Here is a 19,236-nt window from a genome sequence, read left to right as displayed (position 1 = left end):
TTACTTTAGTAATTGCATTCAAAAAGAATAGATTTCCTTCACAATGTGGGTGGAACGGTTTAAAAATGCCACGGTTCGGATCTTATAACGGTTTTGTTCGGTTCACTCTACATTGTTGTTCTTTTTCAACACCTCAAAATATCAGATTTCCCAATAATCCACCATTATCATTGATCAGTTGTGGTTCTTACAACAAAATGTTGTACATTTAAAAAAAATGGCTTCTAAAGCTCTGACCCTTCAGTTAGTGTAAACAAAATTGTAACTTTACTATCTTTATTAAACAAAAACATTATATACCATTAACATTAAGTGAAGCACAAGTTTAATCAGCATGAAAGTTTCTTTGTTGAATTAAAACAAAAATATCCGTTAATTAAATGTAAAATGGACAATGTTGACTAGGGACATGCCGACTGATTGGCTACCAAGTTTTGTGGAAAAGTATGTAATTGTCATTGCTGATTAATGCCTTTTAATGCTGATCACAAACACCGATCCCCTCTGGCTGACAATGTATTTATTTTGTGGTCAGCAGCTAATTATGTGTCTCCCCGAAGCTATCACCTACATTTCGGAAAATATACTGCATTTCTTAGTACCGGTATCTTAAGTGTCAATATTAAGTATAATTATCAAACTTCGAGGCTAAAGATGTTGCACACCGACAGCAAGTAGGAGCAATCGTGCTAATAGATAAGCTAACCTCTAAGCTAGCTTGAAACATCCATCCATTTTCTGCCGCTTGTCCCTCTCGGGGTCGCGGGGGTGACTGGAGCCTATCCCAGCTGTATTTGGGCGGAAGGCGAGGTACACCCTGGACAAGTCGCCACCTCATTGCAGCTAAGCATGAAACAACACCAAGAAATAAGTGCTTGGTAAACTTTAAGAAGTGTAGATGGAACCAGAAAGTACCGTAAGCAGATATTAACAGGAAATTAACACGTAGATTAATAAGAGAGTTTAGTGGTCCCCAACCACCGTTCCGTGACGCATTTGCCACCGGGCCGCAGAGAAACATTTAATAATTTATAAACGACTGCATTTTCTCCAACTTAACTTTGGCCTGTCCCACTAGACACACCAATAAGCTTTTTTATAGATGTACAATAAAATTCCTCAAAGGAAGTTGCCATTTGTTATGGTTGTTATAACTTTGTGACATCATACAATGCACATTAATGAACACATAAAATATAAATGTGACAGATTGTAGCCAAAGGCTGATTTCCATCTGCAGTCCCCAGCAGGTTACCATCAACCTGCTGGGGATCTCATTGCAAAGAAACAAGCCCAGGGCTCCCACTAACGATTATTTTTACTATAGTGAGTGGTATTTTTCATGTACATTTTTGTGCTGTATTTATCTGGCACAAGCGGAAAGCCGGTCCCTGAAAATAATGCCGACATTAAACCGGTCCAAGGTGCAAAAAAGGTTGGGGACCACTGATCTACAACAGCTGTTGGTGTGTCGGCAATGTGACAGTCAGTATACGATAGGGGTGTGGGAAAAAATCGATTCAAATTCGAATCGCGATTCTAACGTTGTGCGATTCAGAATCGATTCTCATTTTTAAAACATCGATTTTATTTTTTTATTTTATTTTATTTTATTTTATTTGTATTTTTTTTATTTTTTATTAATCAATCCAAAAAAAAATACACAGCAATACCATAACAATGGAATCCAATTCCAAAACCAAACCCGACCCAGCAACACTGAGAACTGCAATAAACAGAGCAATTGAGAGGAGACACAAACACGACACAGAACAAACCAAAAGTAGTGAAACAAAAATGAATATTATCAACAACAGTATCAATATTAGTTACAATTTCAACATAGCAGTGATTAAAAATCCCTCTTTGACATTATCAGACATTTATAAAAATACAAATAAATGAACAATAGTGTCACGGTGGCTTACACTTGCATCGCATCTCATAAGCTTGACAACACACTGTGTCCAATATTTTCACAAAGATAAAATAAGTCATATTTTTGGTTCATTTAATAGTTAAAACAAATTTACATTATTGCAATCAGTTGATAAAACATTGTCCTTTACAATTATAAAAGCTTTTTACAAAAATCTACTACTCTGCTTGCATGTCAGCAGACTGGGGTAGATCCTGCTGAAATCCTATGTATTGAATGAATAGAGAATCCTTTTGAATCGGAAAAATATCGTTTTTGAATCGAGAATCATGTTGAATTGGAAAAAAAAATCGATTTTGAATCGAATCGTGACCCCAAGAATCGATATTGAATCGAATCGTGGGACACCCAAAGATTCACAGCCCTAGTATACGACATGTAAAAGAGGGCGAATCGATCAAAAAATTGGTGACATCGATACCAAATGTAGTATCGCTCTTAGAGTGATTGGGTTGATATTTTTATTTAATTAAAATCTTTTTTTGCTTGTTTGTTTTTATAAATGATAAATGGGTTATACTTGTATAGCGCTTTTCTACCTTCAAGGTACTCAAAGCGCTTTGACAGTATTTCCACATTCACCCACTGATGGCGGGAGCTGCCATGCAAGGCGCTAACCAGCAGCCATCAGGAGCAAGGGTGAAGTGTCTTGCCCAAGGACACAACGGACGTGACTAGGATGGTAGAAGGTCCAGATTGAACCCCAGTAACCAGCAACCCTCCGATTGCTGGCACGGCCACTCTACCAACTTTGCCACGCCGGTAATGTTAACAAACTCAGAAGAATTCCCTGGACGGAGGCGAACTTTGAGGGCAAAACCCAAACAGTTTAATTGAATAGTAAATTGTAGTTTTTGCTTTCATTTAGTTATTGTGTTGTATTGACTTTGTTTTGATCAACCAATTGCATGGTTGATCAAATATTGTTTTGATATTGTTAAACTTTCAAAAGTCCTCACCATAAATACATTGAAAAATGTACAGTTAATACATATGATCGATTTCGGTCTTGGTAATCAATCAATCAATCAATCAATCAATGTTTATTTATATAGCCCTAAATCACAAGTGTCTCAAAGGGCTGTACAAGCCACAACGACATCCTCGGCACAGAGCCCACATACGGGCAAGGAAAACTCACCCCAGTGGGACGTCAATGTGAATGACTATGAGAAACCCTGGAGAGGACCGCATATGTGGGTAACCCCCCCCCCCCCCCCTCTAGGGGAGACCGAAAGCAATGGATGTCGAGTGGGTCTGACATAATATTGTGAAAGTCCAACACATCAGCGAAAGTCCAGTCCATAGTGGGGCCAGCAGGAACCATCCCGAGCGGAGACGGGTCAGCAGCGTAGAGATGTCCCCATCCGATGAACAGGCTAGCGGTCCACCCCGGGTTGGGAGCAGAGTAGAAAAGAAAAGAAACGGCAGATCAACTGGTCTAAAAAGGGAGTCTATTTAAAGGCTGGAGTATACAAATGAGTTTTAAGATGAGACTTAAATGCTTCTACTGAGGTAGCATCTCTAACTTTTACCGGGAGGGCATTCCATAATATTGGAGCCCGAATAGAAAACGCTCTATAGCCCGCAGACTTTTTTTGGTTGCTCTCCCTCGTGGATGACCAGAACATTCCGAATTTTGACCAATATTTTTCATCAAAGCATAATAATTTTCAAACATTAATCTAACAATGAGTGCTTTAAGTACAACGTGCCAATGTAAGATACTTGATTGAAACCCTTATGTTGTTAGTGCATTCAGATGCCATGTTGTGCACAGCACTTTTATTGTGAAGGCTGCCAATGTGCTGCTGTTCTTAAAGGCGCTTGATGGCTGTTATGTTTTTAAGTGCAGACTTCGCCGGTGTTTCAGGTGGTCGTCTCAACATTGTTTAGTTTGGGAGGGGCGGGTTAAGTGTTTTGTGGATGAATGAGCGGTCCTGGACACATTATTTCCCCAGACAATCGTTTCTTCTCCGTACAATGACATCATTTCAGTCACAATAATGTACATTTCCGTGATACTCCTTGTTTAACAGTAGATTCCGTTTTTATTGGTTGATTCCGTGATACCGTCTGCAAGTACCACGCGTATGATCAGAACTACACGTACGCGCTCCAAACTGATTGGTAACATAACAAAACACTGAACGGTTTCGATTTTTTTTTTTCATAAACCATTCCATCCCTACTGCACACAGAGTGAAATCCAAAACCCAAAACCAGTGAAGTTGGCATGTTGTGTAAATCGTAAATAAAAACATAATACAATGATTTGCAAATCCTTTTCAACCTATATTCAATGGAATAGACTGCAAAGACAAGATATTTAATGTTCAAACTGAGAAATGTAATTTTTTTGGCAAATAATTATTAACTTAGAATTTAATGGCAGCAACACATTGCAAAAAAGTTGGCACAGGGGCATTTTTACCACTGTGTTACATGGCCTTTCCTTTTAACAACACTCAGTAAACGTTTGGGAACTGAGGAGACACATTTCTGAAGTTTTCAGGTGGAATTATTTCCCATTCTTGCTTGATGTACAGCTTAAGTTGTTCAACAGTCTGGGGTCTACGTTGTCCTAATGTATACTGCATAATGCGCCACACATTTTCAATGGGAGACAGATCTGGACTACAGGCAGGCCAGTCTAGTAACCGTACTGTTTTACTACAAAGTCTCGCTGTTACAACACATGCAGAATGTGGCTTGGCATTATCTTGCTGAAATAAGCAGGGGCGTCCATGATAACGTTGCTTGGATGGCAACATATGTTGCTCCAAAACCTGTATGTACCTTTCAGCATTAATGGTGTCTTCACAGATGTGTAAGTTACCCATGTCTTGGGCACTAATACACCCCCATACCATCAAAGATGCAGGCTTTTGAACTTTGCGCCTACAACAGTCCGGATGGTTCTTTTCCTCATTGGTTCGAAGACACGACGTCCACAGTTTCCAAAAACTATTTGTAAATGTGGACTCGTCAGACCACAGAACACTTTTCCACTTTGCATCGGTCCATCTTAGATGAGCTCGTTTCCGGGTGTTGTTGATAAATGGCTCTGGCTTTGCATAGTAGAGTTTTAACTGTCACTCACAGATGTAGCAACCAACTGTAGTTACTGACAGTGGTTTTCTGAAGTGTTCCTGAGCCAATGTGGTGATATCCTTTACACACTGTCGCTTTTTGATACAGATTACGTGCAGTGATTTCTCCAGATTCTCTGAACCTTTTGATGATATTACAGACCGTAGATGGTGAAATCCCTAAATTCCTTGCAATAGCTCGTTGAGAAATGTTGTTCTTAAACTGTTGGACAATTTGATCACCCATTTGTTCACAAAGTGGTGACCCTTGCCCCATCCTTGTTTGTGAATTAACGAGCATTTCGTGGAAGCTGCTTTTATACACAATCATGGCACCCACCTGTTCCCAATTAGCCTGTTCATCTGTGGGATGTTCCAAATAAGTGTTTGATGAGCATTCCTCAACTTTCTCAGTCTTTTTTGCCACTTGTGCCAGCTTTTTTTTAAAACATGTTGCAGGCATCAAATTCCAAATGAGCTAATATTCGCAAAAAATAACGTTTACCAATTAAAACGTTAAGTATCCTGTCTTTGCAGTCTATTCAATTGAATATAGGTTGGAAAGGATTTGCAAATCATTGTATTCTGTTTTTATTTACCATTTACCCAACGTGCCAACTTCAGTGGTTTTGGGTTTTGTATTTTAAGAATACACAGGTGGTCCTAGTTTTATGACGTTCCGTTTAGGCGTTTTGTGGTTACTAACGCACTCCAATAAATGATATTACTGTACAAACGCAAAATGAGAAGCACTTCCTTGTGTGCGTAGTAATACATAGTCATGGTTGGTTGCTACACTGACTAACAAATCGTCACATTTGTTCTTTCTAGTTAACTTTTTAACTTTGACTTCCATTATGTCCCCAAAGTGTAAAAGCAGACTCTTCTGAGGGGGAAAATAAAAAGTGAAGAAAAATTAAGCAAAAAGGAGAAAATCAACATTGGCTGCCTAAATACTGCAATCATCATGAAGGTCAAAAATAGTGTCTTTTTAGTCAACAGCAGCATAGTGGTCTTATTATTGAGACTACCTTCCCTCCAGTCTGCAATCACAGGGATAAAAGTAAGAAGTTGTTGTCTCTTTTTCTCAATCACAGTGTCGTTTAATTCTTAGTTTTAATCTGTGCATTACTGCATACAACAGGGTGCCTGACTTAGGTGTTAACTTAGTTATCATTTAGGTGTAGGTTCCAACTTACAGTACACTAAATCTCAATTTACATCACAGTTGTAGGAATGGAACTCGTTTTGTAAACTTAAGACCACCTGTAAATGTTTACCTCCTTTTGTTTTTGTAAGTTTAGCCCCTTGAAAAGACTTGAACATAGGGCTGGGCGATGTGGCTGAAAACTGTATCACAAACTAAGTGAATCGGTCAATATCAATAATTATTGATATTTTTGTCACCTATTAAAAATAAGGACTAGGAGAGAGATATATTAAATGTAAACATTTTAATTAAAAAGTTAACCTTCCTCTGATCATAATTCCCTCAGCTATGAAGGCAGAAATGAAAGGAAATGTCAACATAATTATGGAAAACACTCAATCAATGTAAACAAAATTGTAAAATCACAATAAAAACTTAAGAAAAACCTCTTTAAATTAAGGTTCTCAAATAAGGAATATGTATGAAATGCCTTATAAAGTGTAACAAAATAGTGCAAAGTGTTAAAATGTAAACATAGACAAACCTGAGATCACTATTTTCTGCAAGTTTAGTGTCAAGAAGATACAGCTGTGCTCTAAGGTGGTGTGGTGATACCGCTCCTATTGGGGACATCACCTTGCATCATTTACACACCACATTGGTCTGACCACGGTCCGTTTTTAAAAAATCCAAAAAACGGCCATATTGTCGAGGCGTCTTGTAACCAACCTTGCTTCTCAACTTAGTTTTTTTTCTGAGAAAGAAGAAAAACAAATATCGAACGATTAATTTAAACACATTTTTTTTATTGATCTCGATTACGTGTCATTTGAGATATATACTGATATCATTTTATTGCCCAGCTCTCCATTAAGAGTCCATCATTTCATGGTAATGTAGAGAGACAGAACATCAGTGAAAACCTTGAAGAAAGGGTTTAATAAATCATTTTTGATTGTGTAAAATAAATATTTGATTCCCTATCAATGAGCAAGAATTCTGACCCCTACAGGCTGGTTATGTGCTGACTAAGCACAAAGGTTAGTGCTGTCCCTCGAAGCTTGATGAGATAGAAACCAAAGACAAGAAACGTGAGATAACTGTCGATTGACCCCCACTCTGGAGCTTTCCTGCATGATCTCACCTTGTGGTGTAAAAATAATTCTGGTTAAAGTAAGGGACAAGCTCAGGGGGCTTTTTAATTATCTGGGAGCCAAAGTAGGGCACTCTGATAACACAAAGCATTGTCTTAAAATGTATTACTTTTTGAATGCAAAAATATAAAAAATAAATAAATATCACGTCGAAGGCAAAGGGTCAGATTTTGCCTTAGTCCATGGTAGTGTTGTCAGGATACTAATATTTTGGTACCGGTATCAAAATGTATATCGATACTTTTCGGTACTTTTCCAAATAAAGGGAACCACGAAAAATTGCATTATTGGCTTTATTTTATCAAAAAATCTTACGGTACATTAAACATATGTTTCTTATTGCAAGTTTGTCCTTAAATAAAATAAAAACAAGACAACTTGTCTTTTATTAGTAAGTAAGCAAGCAAAGCCTCCTAGTTTAGCTGCTGACATATGCAGTAACATATTGTGTCATTTATCATTCTATTATTTTGTCAACATTATTAAGGACAAGTGGTAGAAAATGAATTATTAATCTACTTGTTTATTTACTATTAATATCTGCTTACTTTCTCTTTTAACATGTTCTATCTACACTTCTGTTAAAATGTAATAATCGCTTATTCTTCTGTTGCTTGATACTTTACATTAGTTTTGGATGATACCACAAATTTGAGTATCGAGCCGATACCAACTAGTAACAGGACCATACATTGGTCATAATTTAAGTCCTAATGTGTCCAGGGACCGGTACTTTTCAGAGGCGGTATCGTACCAAATATGGTTAATTAGTATCGCGGTACTATACTAATACCAGTATACCGTATAACCCTAGTCCATGGTCAAGACCAGAGATCTTGGTCTTAAAATTGTTGGTGACCAATGCTTTACAGAACATTCCATACATAACTTTTACACATTTCATAGAAATATTACTAGGGCTGCATTTTTATTGACAAGTGACGATCAGTCAACTCGGAACAATACATATGTACAAATTAACATGGCAGAGATTGGATAGCTTAGTGAGGTCCTCAGGTTGCTCAAACTTGATAATCTAGAGAGGGGGTGTCCAAACTTTTTGCACTAAAAAAACTGAAAAAATAATAATACTTTACTTTATTGAAGTTTTTTAAATGGCTGCCAAGCCCTTTTTATTGCATTTAACAGACGGTCAAATAAAAACAGAAACAGTGCAGCTGGGAAAGGCTACAGCCCCCGTAAACCCGAGAGGGACAAGCCGTAGAAAAAGGATAGATGGATGATGTTATAAATTATGGTATTTAAAATGGAGCAAATTTGTGTTTATTTGAGTGTTCGGAAAATATCTTTAGCATTTAAGTCAAAACCTGAGGTTGAACATGACAAATGATTTCGTTACTCAGCTATAAGGATTTTTTTCTAAATAGGATTGCATTTAATTCAGCATCCTGTATGGTGAAGTCAATTAAATTCATTTCAAATTTTGTTTTTTTAAATGAAGTACATTGAAATTATGATTTTGGATTTTTGCACAAGCTTGCTATCTGCATGCCAAGGAGCAAAAATTAAGGAGTGGCTCAAGAAGCAGAGCATTAAATCCTTGTGTGTTCTGCAGTGCATCCAGAAAGTATTCACAGCGCTTCACTTTTTCCACATTTTGTTATGTTACAGCCTTATTCCAAAATTGAATACATTCAGTTTTGTCTTCAAAATTCTACACACAATACCCCATAATGACAAGGTAAAACGTTTTTCGAAATATTTTTGCACACTTAAAAAAAATACAAATCTAAAAAGTTGTATTCTCAGAGTATTCTCAGGATTGGCTCAATACTTTGGCAGGAATTCTAGCCTCAAATCTTTTTGAATACGATGCCACAAGCTTGGCACACCTATCTTTAGGCAGTTTCGCCCATTCCTCCTTGCAGCACCTCTCAAAGTGTTGGTTTTCATCCAGGATTGACACTTGTGATTTAGGCCTATATAAATAAACATTGATTGATTGATTGATTGATCTTTCCCTTTATCCTGACTCGTCTCCCAGTTTTGCCGCTGAAAAACATCCCCACAGCATGATGCTGCCACCACCATGCTTCACTGTAGGGATGGTATTGGCCTTGGGATGAGCGGTGCCTGGTTTCCTCCAAACATGATGCCTGGCATTCACGCCAAAGAGTTCAATCGTCTCATCAGACCAGAGAATTTTGTTTCTCATGGTCTGAGAGTCTTTCAGGTGCATTTTGGCAAATTCTTTGGTATGTCTGGTCATTATACCATTCAGGCCTGATTGGTGCATGGCTGCAGAGATGGTTGTCCTTCTGGAAGGTTCTCCTCTCCCCACAGAGGAATGCTGTAGCTCTGATAGAGTGATCATCAGGTACTTGGTCAATTCCCTGACTAGACTAAGATGATTTCAGCAATGGATGTAAACCAACACTTCTCATCCATCCTGATGGAGCTTGAGAGGTGCTGCAAAGAGGAATGGGCAAAGCTGACCAAAGATATGTGTGCCAAGCTTGTGGCATCTTATTTAAAAAGACTTAAGACTGTAATTTATGTCAAAGGTGCATCAACAAAGTCTTGAGCAAAGGCTGTGAATACTTACATACGTGTACATTTGTATTTTTTTATACATAATACATTTGTAAAAACTTTTTACATTGTAATTATTTATTTTCTATAGAACTTTGAGGACAAAATGTATTCTATTTATTCCAACATAACAAAATGTGGTAAAAAGTAAAGCGCTGTGAATATTTTCCAGATGGACTGGATGGACTCACATAACGTTTCTGTCAAGAGTTGAATGTTTGACTCAAATGACAGCCTCAAAACCATCCACATTCGGAAAGTATCTTTAAAGAGGAGTAGACCAATATCCCTCATGAAATGTGAACAAGGGCCCCCTTTCTCGAAAATTCTTCACCATGTTATGCTTTGGGATTAATTACTTATTTCAGTCGTTTGAATGTAGAAAAGATGGCTATGTGGTCATTCCTAAATAAATAATAGCCCTAACTTCCTGTCTGTCTCTTCGCAGAGCCAAACCACCTGGGGTACCATGAGTTGAAGGAGACCGCACCATTTAGTCATTACTAGGCTTTCTATGGACTGAATCAATGTTATTACTTGGGCGGCGGGCGTGACTCTTGGGACTCTCTGAGTAAACGAAGAGTGTTAACACAATTTTATGGTATCCTCAGCCTCAAGACAGTTTTGTGAGACATTGCATTGATCAGCAAGTTCATGGTATTTTTTTTTACTCAAGTCTTTCCTTGTTTGTAATCTTCCATGTGTTCCTCAAGAACTTAGTAATGTCAAGAATTGTAAAGTGGAGCATAAGTGTGCCAGTAAAGGTGCTAGAACACACACAACAACACTGGTCTTATCTCCATCACTATGTGCAGAAAGAAAACGTTAAGTCTGTGGGTCACTGTTGATGTCATTGTCAGTAAAATAGTATAGACGCATTTAAAAGGTTATTGTATTTCCTTTGAAGCTTCTTTTTTTTTTTTTTACCATGTGTACAACCTGATCAAGTGTCTGCTCTTTCTGTTAATTTAAAATATGTAAATCCTATATTCTAAATAAATAGCATTTGTCTAAATACTGTCTTTGTTGAATATTAAACTCTGAAACTATATTAAATAGTTGTCTCAAATGTGTAAGGTAGCAACAATAGCTCATTTTCCTTTGCTATTGAACAACATACATATGTCTAAAATGAGCCAACCACAGTATGCCTAGTTTGGTGTTTGATGTAGTTGTAATGTCTTAAGTCCACCAGAAGAGGGGGCTAGTCACACAGGTGGCATATAGCAACAGGAAGTGATGCAACTACCGAGGAAGAAGAATACATCCTGTCGTTGATGACGTGCTGTTTTCTCTATTCTATATATCACAGGTTAGTATGAAATATAAATAGGTTACACTAACAACTGTTTAAACATTTTGAGCATTTGATAAGAGTTTTGTACAAGATGTGCTGTAGAGCATTGACGTTTAGGCTGTGCTAGCAGGAGTCGATATCGTGTGGAATCTAAAATAGCAAATTACCTATAAATTAGCTTGGTTTTATTGTACACACTAGTGATGGGTTGATGAGGCGTCATGAAGCGTTTCGACACATTGCAAAACTGTATTGATACTGTGTCGATACTGTGTCACTAAATACTGACATCTGCTGGACATTAAAAATCACCACAGGCAACCTATGGACTGACTCAACTGACACTGATTTTATGACCTAGTATATACAATAATATAAACCAAGTCATTGTATTTCATTTAGGATTATTTCATATCTTCATTTAAATAAAAAAATATTTGTATCTTTTTTAGATACAGTCAATAAATAATGTGAACATGTATCATAACATGGAAATCTAAGAGAACGTGTTGTGAATGAGGATGCTTGTGGACTGGGAATTTTTTTAATTATTTTTTTTTTACACATTTTTATTAAAAAAACCCAGTTTTTCCAACGTATTAAATTTTAGACGATTTATCTTCTTAGTTATTATTTCTCCGGCTGTAGAAAAGACCCGCTCACAGGGCACAGAGGAGTGCGACACTGTTTGCGTATCGGTCACGTGACCGAAGCAGCTCATGCTCGGTCACATGACTTTCTAAAAGCGGTACGCGCACCGACACAGGGTTTTGCTCTATGAGCTCGACGCATGCATCGGTGTTGCCGGACCCATCACTAGTACACACTCAGTTAAGATTTATGTCTAATCAGACATTTACAGGGTTCAAATGAGTATGTCGATTTGGTAAATAAACTGCCTTAATACCAGTAATGTTGTTGTAATGCTGTATAATTGATACATTCATGTTGTAAACTGACATACTGTAACAGGATGATATTGTTCCAGTTGTGGGAACAATATGGAGAGTCGTTAGTTGAATTACAGTTGAATGTGTACTGTAATTGATTACTAAAATAATCGATAACTGCAATCTATTGTATCCCAATCTATTACAATTATTTCATACATATTTAGTTTAGTCTAAACCACGTTTAGACTTAGACTTAGACAAATGTTATTGATCCACAAGGGACATTGTTCCACACAGTAGCTCAGTTTCAAAAGATGGAAAGGGGAAGGATGGAAAGGATAATGCAGGTATTAAGTAGACTAAAGTAAAGAAGTAAAGGGTCGCTAAACACGAGTACAGTCTACAATAACACCAGAAAAAGATGCTAGATTTGTTGCTTGTCGTTTTTAATAAAGAAAAAGAATGAACTTTTTTTTATGGTACTTAAAATTTCATGCCATCTCATGTGTCTCATGTCAGGTATGACATTGAATTCACATAAATGAATCCTTGAATGAAGAGTACAGGGTTTCCCCGCCACGGCAAAATAAAAGCCGTCACACCTTAAAATGGGTTTATTTTTATGGAAAACCAATTAAAGTAATATAATGTTCAAATGGTTATGTATAGCCTATTATACACGCACTATTGACTAGTGATGCACTGAAAATTCAGCCGCCGAAAAAAGACTTTGATCACCAAAACAGGATGTTGTGATGACGTAAGCATCACGCACGGAATTGTCTGGAGCGGAGGCAGCATGTCTACGATGTGAATGTACTTTAATACATCTGGAATACACCCGCGGCCAGGGATCTAGAAAATGTGCATTATGAAAATAATAATAGGACAAAATATACAAAATGCAGTCGGAGCAGAAGTGTGAAGCTGTTCATCGCGGACATTGAACGGCAGAAGTAAAGGGTCTCTAAACACGAGTACAGTCTACAATAACACCAGAAAAAGATGCTAGATTTGTTGCTTGTCGTATTTTTAATAAAGAAAAAGGATTGAAAAGTCTCTGGTATATTGAAAATTTCTCAACAAAGTACATTGTACAATAAACAGCAACATTTGAAAAATAGAACAAAACGATATAAGAAATAAATATATGTTAATATTAATTGATATTAACGCAGATTAGTTTTTAACTGTATTTATACTTTTTTTTTTAGCTTTTTTTTAATTTTTTTTTTTTTATAATGTCCTGCCCAGCTTCTCGGGCAAATCATATAGCAGATGTAGATGCCCATATCGGCTGTTCAGATTTACTTTACAAAAGAGAAGTGTAGGATACTTCTCTTGTTGCCTTACTTGTATTTTGACTTTATTAAATGTATTTATATTATCATTTGGTGCAGCCGGGCCGGAGCAGGAGGGGATAGAAAGAGAGAAAAAGGAAGACAGAGGGGGGAATTGTGGGGACAAGAGGGGGATTAGACAGAGAGACAAAAACAACAACAGCAAACACAACAACAACAACAACAGAGCAACATCAGCAAATACGACATGTACAAATATGATGGTAAAAGTAATAGCAAATAAGCAGTTAGCGAAAATTAAAAAAAAAAAAAATACAGAAATGACAATGAGCATTATTACACTAAAAATGGAGCAATATGAATACCAATAGAAATAGTGCTATTGATAATAAACAATACCAGTACTTTACCTTTATTATCAACAATACAATTGTTTTAGCTTTTTTAATGCAAATTATATGATGATGTCATATTGACCATGCCCCTAGCCATGCCCCCACCGCCACAAGTATGTTTGCAACATGGGGTAAACCCTGGACTACATACAAGCAATTAACTTCTGTATACAGGATTATATTATTACATTGTATAGGCCTGGTGTTTTAGGTATATTTGGCTCGTGATGATGGGATGTAGTCCTAAAAGTGTCCACCACATCATCCATCAAGTGGGTCTGCAGGGCTGACTCAATTGAAGACTGCTGTGTCTAAGATGCTTTTAAGAACAAGGCGAGGCAAAACTACTTCCAACATGACTTTTCCATTACATAACATAACACAAAAATAGCTTTCCTTAATGTTTCTGTATTATAACCAGGGGGCACCTCTTCCAGGGCTGACGGCTCCATGTAGGACCACGGATCATACTTTTATTCTCTTTCATCGGATGTCATTAGAGTGTAACAGTATTGCATAAATTACAGGCGCTGTCTTCAAATAGTTGAAGAGTAAGCGATAAATCTTAGTTTCGGCTGTCACTTATGCCTTCCTCAAAGCCGTGGCAACTTAAAAGTTAAAGTAAAGTTGAAGTACCAATGATAGTCACACACACACTAGGTGTGGTGAAATTAACCTCTGTTATATCGATATATCGATACTCACACGCTACTCATTTGGCATCACTTTTCTGAAAAAAGTATCGATATAAACCAAAAAACGGCGTGTGGGGGGTGCAAGCATCACTTTCAGATGTTTTTGATGACTTACTTAACTTACTATGTGCTGGGACACTCCTGTACCTGGCAGAGTATAGAGCTGGCCCAGTCACGTGACAGGAGACAGCGAGTGAGCGTCGTCAACGTGCAACACACACACAGCCAGCCGACAGCGTTGTTACTTTTCCTGAACAGCAATCTGAGACTTCAGTAAAGTGTGACGTGTGACGACATATCTCGAGTACACTAAAGGTGTGATGGTGTCAGACATTTTTGTAGATAATTTTTCCAAGTTCATTTTCTCAGGGAACTGTCTTTCGTATGCAGGTTTATAGGACAAGGAAATCCTAGTTTATTGTGATAAGGAAATTATTGACTTTGCTTCAGAGAAGTGTTATAAGTTTACTTCCACAAAGAGGTTTGAAACATGACATTGTTATGAATACATGTTTTTTTAAGCTTTTTCTACTAGAGTTAGAGTTAGAGTTAGAGTTTGAGTTTATTTCGAACATGCAAGCATACAACATGATACATCACAATTTCCAGTTTCTCTTTTCAACATGTTCGAAAAGGAGTAGGAAGAAGCAGAGCTTATTTAATCCTACCCCTTTTCTTTACATAACAGTTGCTGAACCTTTTTTATTCACTTCCTGTTCTCAATTTATTCACAATAAACTCCATATGTAATCACAATAAAAATAAATAAATAAATAATAGTAAGAATTTAATAATAATAATTGGTGAAGAAAGTCATATTTCATATGATGAGATAAGTAAGATTACTTTAAGAATGAATGAATGAATGGATGAAATAAATTGAAAATGTTTGTCATGGTTCTTCTTCTTTGTACTTTGTAAACACTTTAAGTTTGAAGAGTTTCTTGAAGTGGATCATATTAGTACATTGTTTGATTGCTTTGCTAAATCCATTCCATAATTTAATTCCACATATTGATATACTGAAGGTCTTAAGTGTTGCACGTGCGTACAAATGTTTTAAATTACATTTTTCTCTAAGATTATATTTCTCCTCTTTTGTTGAGAAGAATTGTTGTATATTCTTGGGTAGCAGGTTATAGTTTGCTTTGTGCATAATTTTAGCTGTTTGCAAATTCACTATGTCGTGGAATTTCAGTATCTTTGATTCAATAAATAAAGGATTTGTATGTTCTCTATATCCAACATTATGTATTATTATAACTGATCTTTTTTGTAACACCGTTAATGAATGAAGTGTACTTTTGTAATCATTTCCCCATATTTCTACACAGTAGCTCAGATATGGTAACACTAGTGAGCAGTATAGACTATGAAGTGATTTTTTGTCTAGAACATGTTTTGCTTTATTCATTATTGACGTGTTTCTTGCTACTTTATGTTGTATATTTTTTACGCGAGATTTCCAGTTCAATTTATCATCAATCATTATACCTAGAAATTTGGTTTCATTTACTCTTTCAATTTCTATTCCATCTATTTGTATTTGTGTTTGACTTTCTCTTCTACTATTACCAAATAGCATTATTTTAGTTTTACTAAGATTCAACGATAGTCTGTTTTTGTCAAACCATCTTTTTAATTTGTTAATTTCTTCTGTTATTATTTGTATTATCTCCTGTGTGTTCTCTCCTGAACAAAACGCTGTTGTATCATCCGCAAATAATACTAACTTTAAATCTTTTGTATCTTTACAAATGTCATTTATATAGAGATTTAATAATTTAGGTCCTAATATTGATCCCTGAGGTACACCACAGGATATATTTAGCGTTGTAGACGTGTGTTCGCCTAGCTTCACGTATTGTTTCCTGTTTGTTAGATAACTTCTTATCCAGTTTAAGACTAACCCTCTGATGCCATATCGTTCTAGTTTTTTGATTAAAATACTGTGATTAATTGTGTCAAATGCTTTAGTTAGATCCATAAAAACTGCTGCTGCACATTTTTTACTGTCTATTGCATTGGTAATTTCTTCTGTAATTTCAATTAAAGCCATTGAAGTTGAGACATTAGCTCTGTATCCATATTGGTTCTCTTCGAGTATTCTATTTTTATTTATGAAACTCTCTAATCTGTTATTAAACAGTTTTTCAATGATTTTAGAAAATTGTGGAAGTAAAGAAACAGGTCTATAATTTGTAAATTGATGTTTATCTCCAGTCTTATAAATTGGTGCAACTTTAGCTATTTTCATTTTGTTTGGAAATGTACCTGTTTGAAATGATAGGTTACTAATATACATTAATGGTCCTGAGATCTCTTCTATAACCTTTTTTATCGTATCCATATCAATTCCATTACAATCAGTTGAAGTCTTAGATTTACATTTTTTCACGATTGTAACTATTTCCTCCTGTGTCACATTACTGAGGAACATGGAGTTGGGATTTCGCTCTATGGTATCATTATAGTCCTCAATTTGAACTGGGTCTGGAATCCTTTCTTCCAATTTTGGTCCAATATTTACAAAATAATTATTGAAGCTTTCAACTACTTCCTTTATGTTGTCATTGTTTTTATTTCCGTCTAAAAAGTATTGAGGGTAGTCTCTCTTTGTGCCATTTTTAATAATGCTATTGAGGATGCCCCATGTTGCTCTCATATTATTTTTGTTCCTGTCCAATAATTCACTGTAATATTCTTTTCTACATGATCGTAGTATTTCTGTTAACTTGTTTTTATACTTTTTGTACTTAATTTCTGCCTCTATAGTTCTTTGTGCTATAAATTCTCTATATAGTGTATTCTTCTTCTTACAAGCATTTTTTAATCCTTTTGTCATCCATGGTTGGTTATTCTTTCTCTGTTTATTACTGAGTTGTATCCATGGACAATGTTTGTCATAAAGTATTATGAACTTGTTTAAGAAATGTTCATATGCTTCATCAACCTCTTTTTCATTGTACACATTGTCCCAATCTTGCTTTTGTAGCTCAATTTTGAAAGCAGTCATCCTCTTCTCTGTGCACAGTCTTCGAAATGTCCTTTTGTCTTCCATTTTCTTCTTGTATTGTCCATCATATATTGTAAAAACTGGCAGATGATCACTAACGTCGCTTATAAGTAGACCACTTGTAGTGTTATTGTCAAACTCATTGGTAAAAATATTATCAATAAGCGTGGCACAGTGTGCTGTGATTCTACTTGGCTTTGTGATTTTTGGATATAAACTGATGCTGTACATTGTATCAATGAAGTCATCAATAGACTTTTGCTTGTTAGGGTTCAATAAGTCAATATTAAAGTCACCACATAAGAACATTATTCTTTGACCATTATCCATGTAAGTAGCCTTGATCCATTCTTCAGATGTTTCTATACTTGATTTAGGTGATCTATATATACAACTGATGAAAATGTTTTTGCTTTTTTCCTGACATATTTCAATGGTTATACATTCTAAGATATTATCTATAGCAAATGACATGTTTTTTACCACTTTGTAGTTCAGGTTCTTCATCACGTACACAGCTACTCCTCCTCCATTTTTGTTGGTTCTGTTGATGTAGTTTAGTTCATATCCCTCCAGATCAAAATCTATTCCTTTTTTATCATCAATCCATGTTTCTGTAACAGCAATCACTTTGAATGGTTCGTTGATGTGTTCCAAAAAGTTCTTAATGTTGTTGTAGTTTGCATACAAGCTTCTGCTATTAAAATGAATAATTGACAATTTGTTATCGCATGTAATGTTGCTATTATATTGATCATCTGTATAATAAAAACAATTATTACTGATGTGGGAGAAAAAATTTGTATCTGGATCTATATCATTTTCCAAATCCTGGTTTTTGTAATGTTTGTTGCAGAAATTTTTTAGTTCCATATTTTCTTGTTCAACAATCTTTGATGTTGTTTCAATAATCTCAATAAGTGTAGGTGAATGCAATCCTGAATGTAGGTCCTCTTGTTTAGTCGTCCCTTGGAACATAGTAGTGTCGATGTTGAATTTGGGTGTTTGTTTTCTGTCAGAGTCCATTATGATCGTTGTTTTGGTAGCTGTGTAAACTTTAAAAATTGTCCAGGTCCTTGATGTCATGGACAACAATTACTCTTGCTTCTGGACCTCCATTCAGCTTGATGTAGATTTTACAGTTGGTGCTCCAAGTTCCCTGGATTTTTCCCTGCTTTCTCAAGTCGCGTGCTTTCTTGGCGATTCCAGCATTGCGTTTTGTGAGATGCTCATTCATGTACACATTTGTTCCCTTCAGCTTCTTTCCCTGTCTCAGCAATGCCATTTTAGATTTTCTGTTTACGAGTTTCACGAGCACGACTGGAGTGGCGTTGTTGTTTCTTCCGTTCAGTGGGATGCATGTTTCGATGGTATTAATGTCAATTTCAATTTCTTTTGATTGCAGAAAGTTGACCACTTGCTGTTCTGCTGAGATCATATCCATTTCATCTGGTTCACCTTCATTATTCACAGCTTTCGCATAGGATCTTGGTTTAATTCGGTGCCCAGTCACGATGATATCATTCATTCGTTTGTCCTGATCCATTTCATCTATGATATTCCTCAGCATGTTGTTGTCTTCTTGAAGGATCTTCATTTGTTTGCTCATTTCAGTGGCTTCATTATTTCTTCTGTTGTTCTGAGATTGCAGATTTTCTATATTTTCCTGCAGACTTTTCACATCTTGTTGGTGTTCTGTTGTTACTTTTCTCAGATATTCTTTCAATTCTTTCATTTCTTCTTTCATTTCT

Source organism: Entelurus aequoreus, linkage group LG05, assembly GCF_033978785.1.
Source record: "Entelurus aequoreus isolate RoL-2023_Sb linkage group LG05, RoL_Eaeq_v1.1, whole genome shotgun sequence".
Lineage (NCBI taxonomy): Eukaryota > Metazoa > Chordata > Actinopteri > Syngnathiformes > Syngnathidae > Entelurus > Entelurus aequoreus.
Note: the sequence above shows the minus strand (reverse complement) of the source record.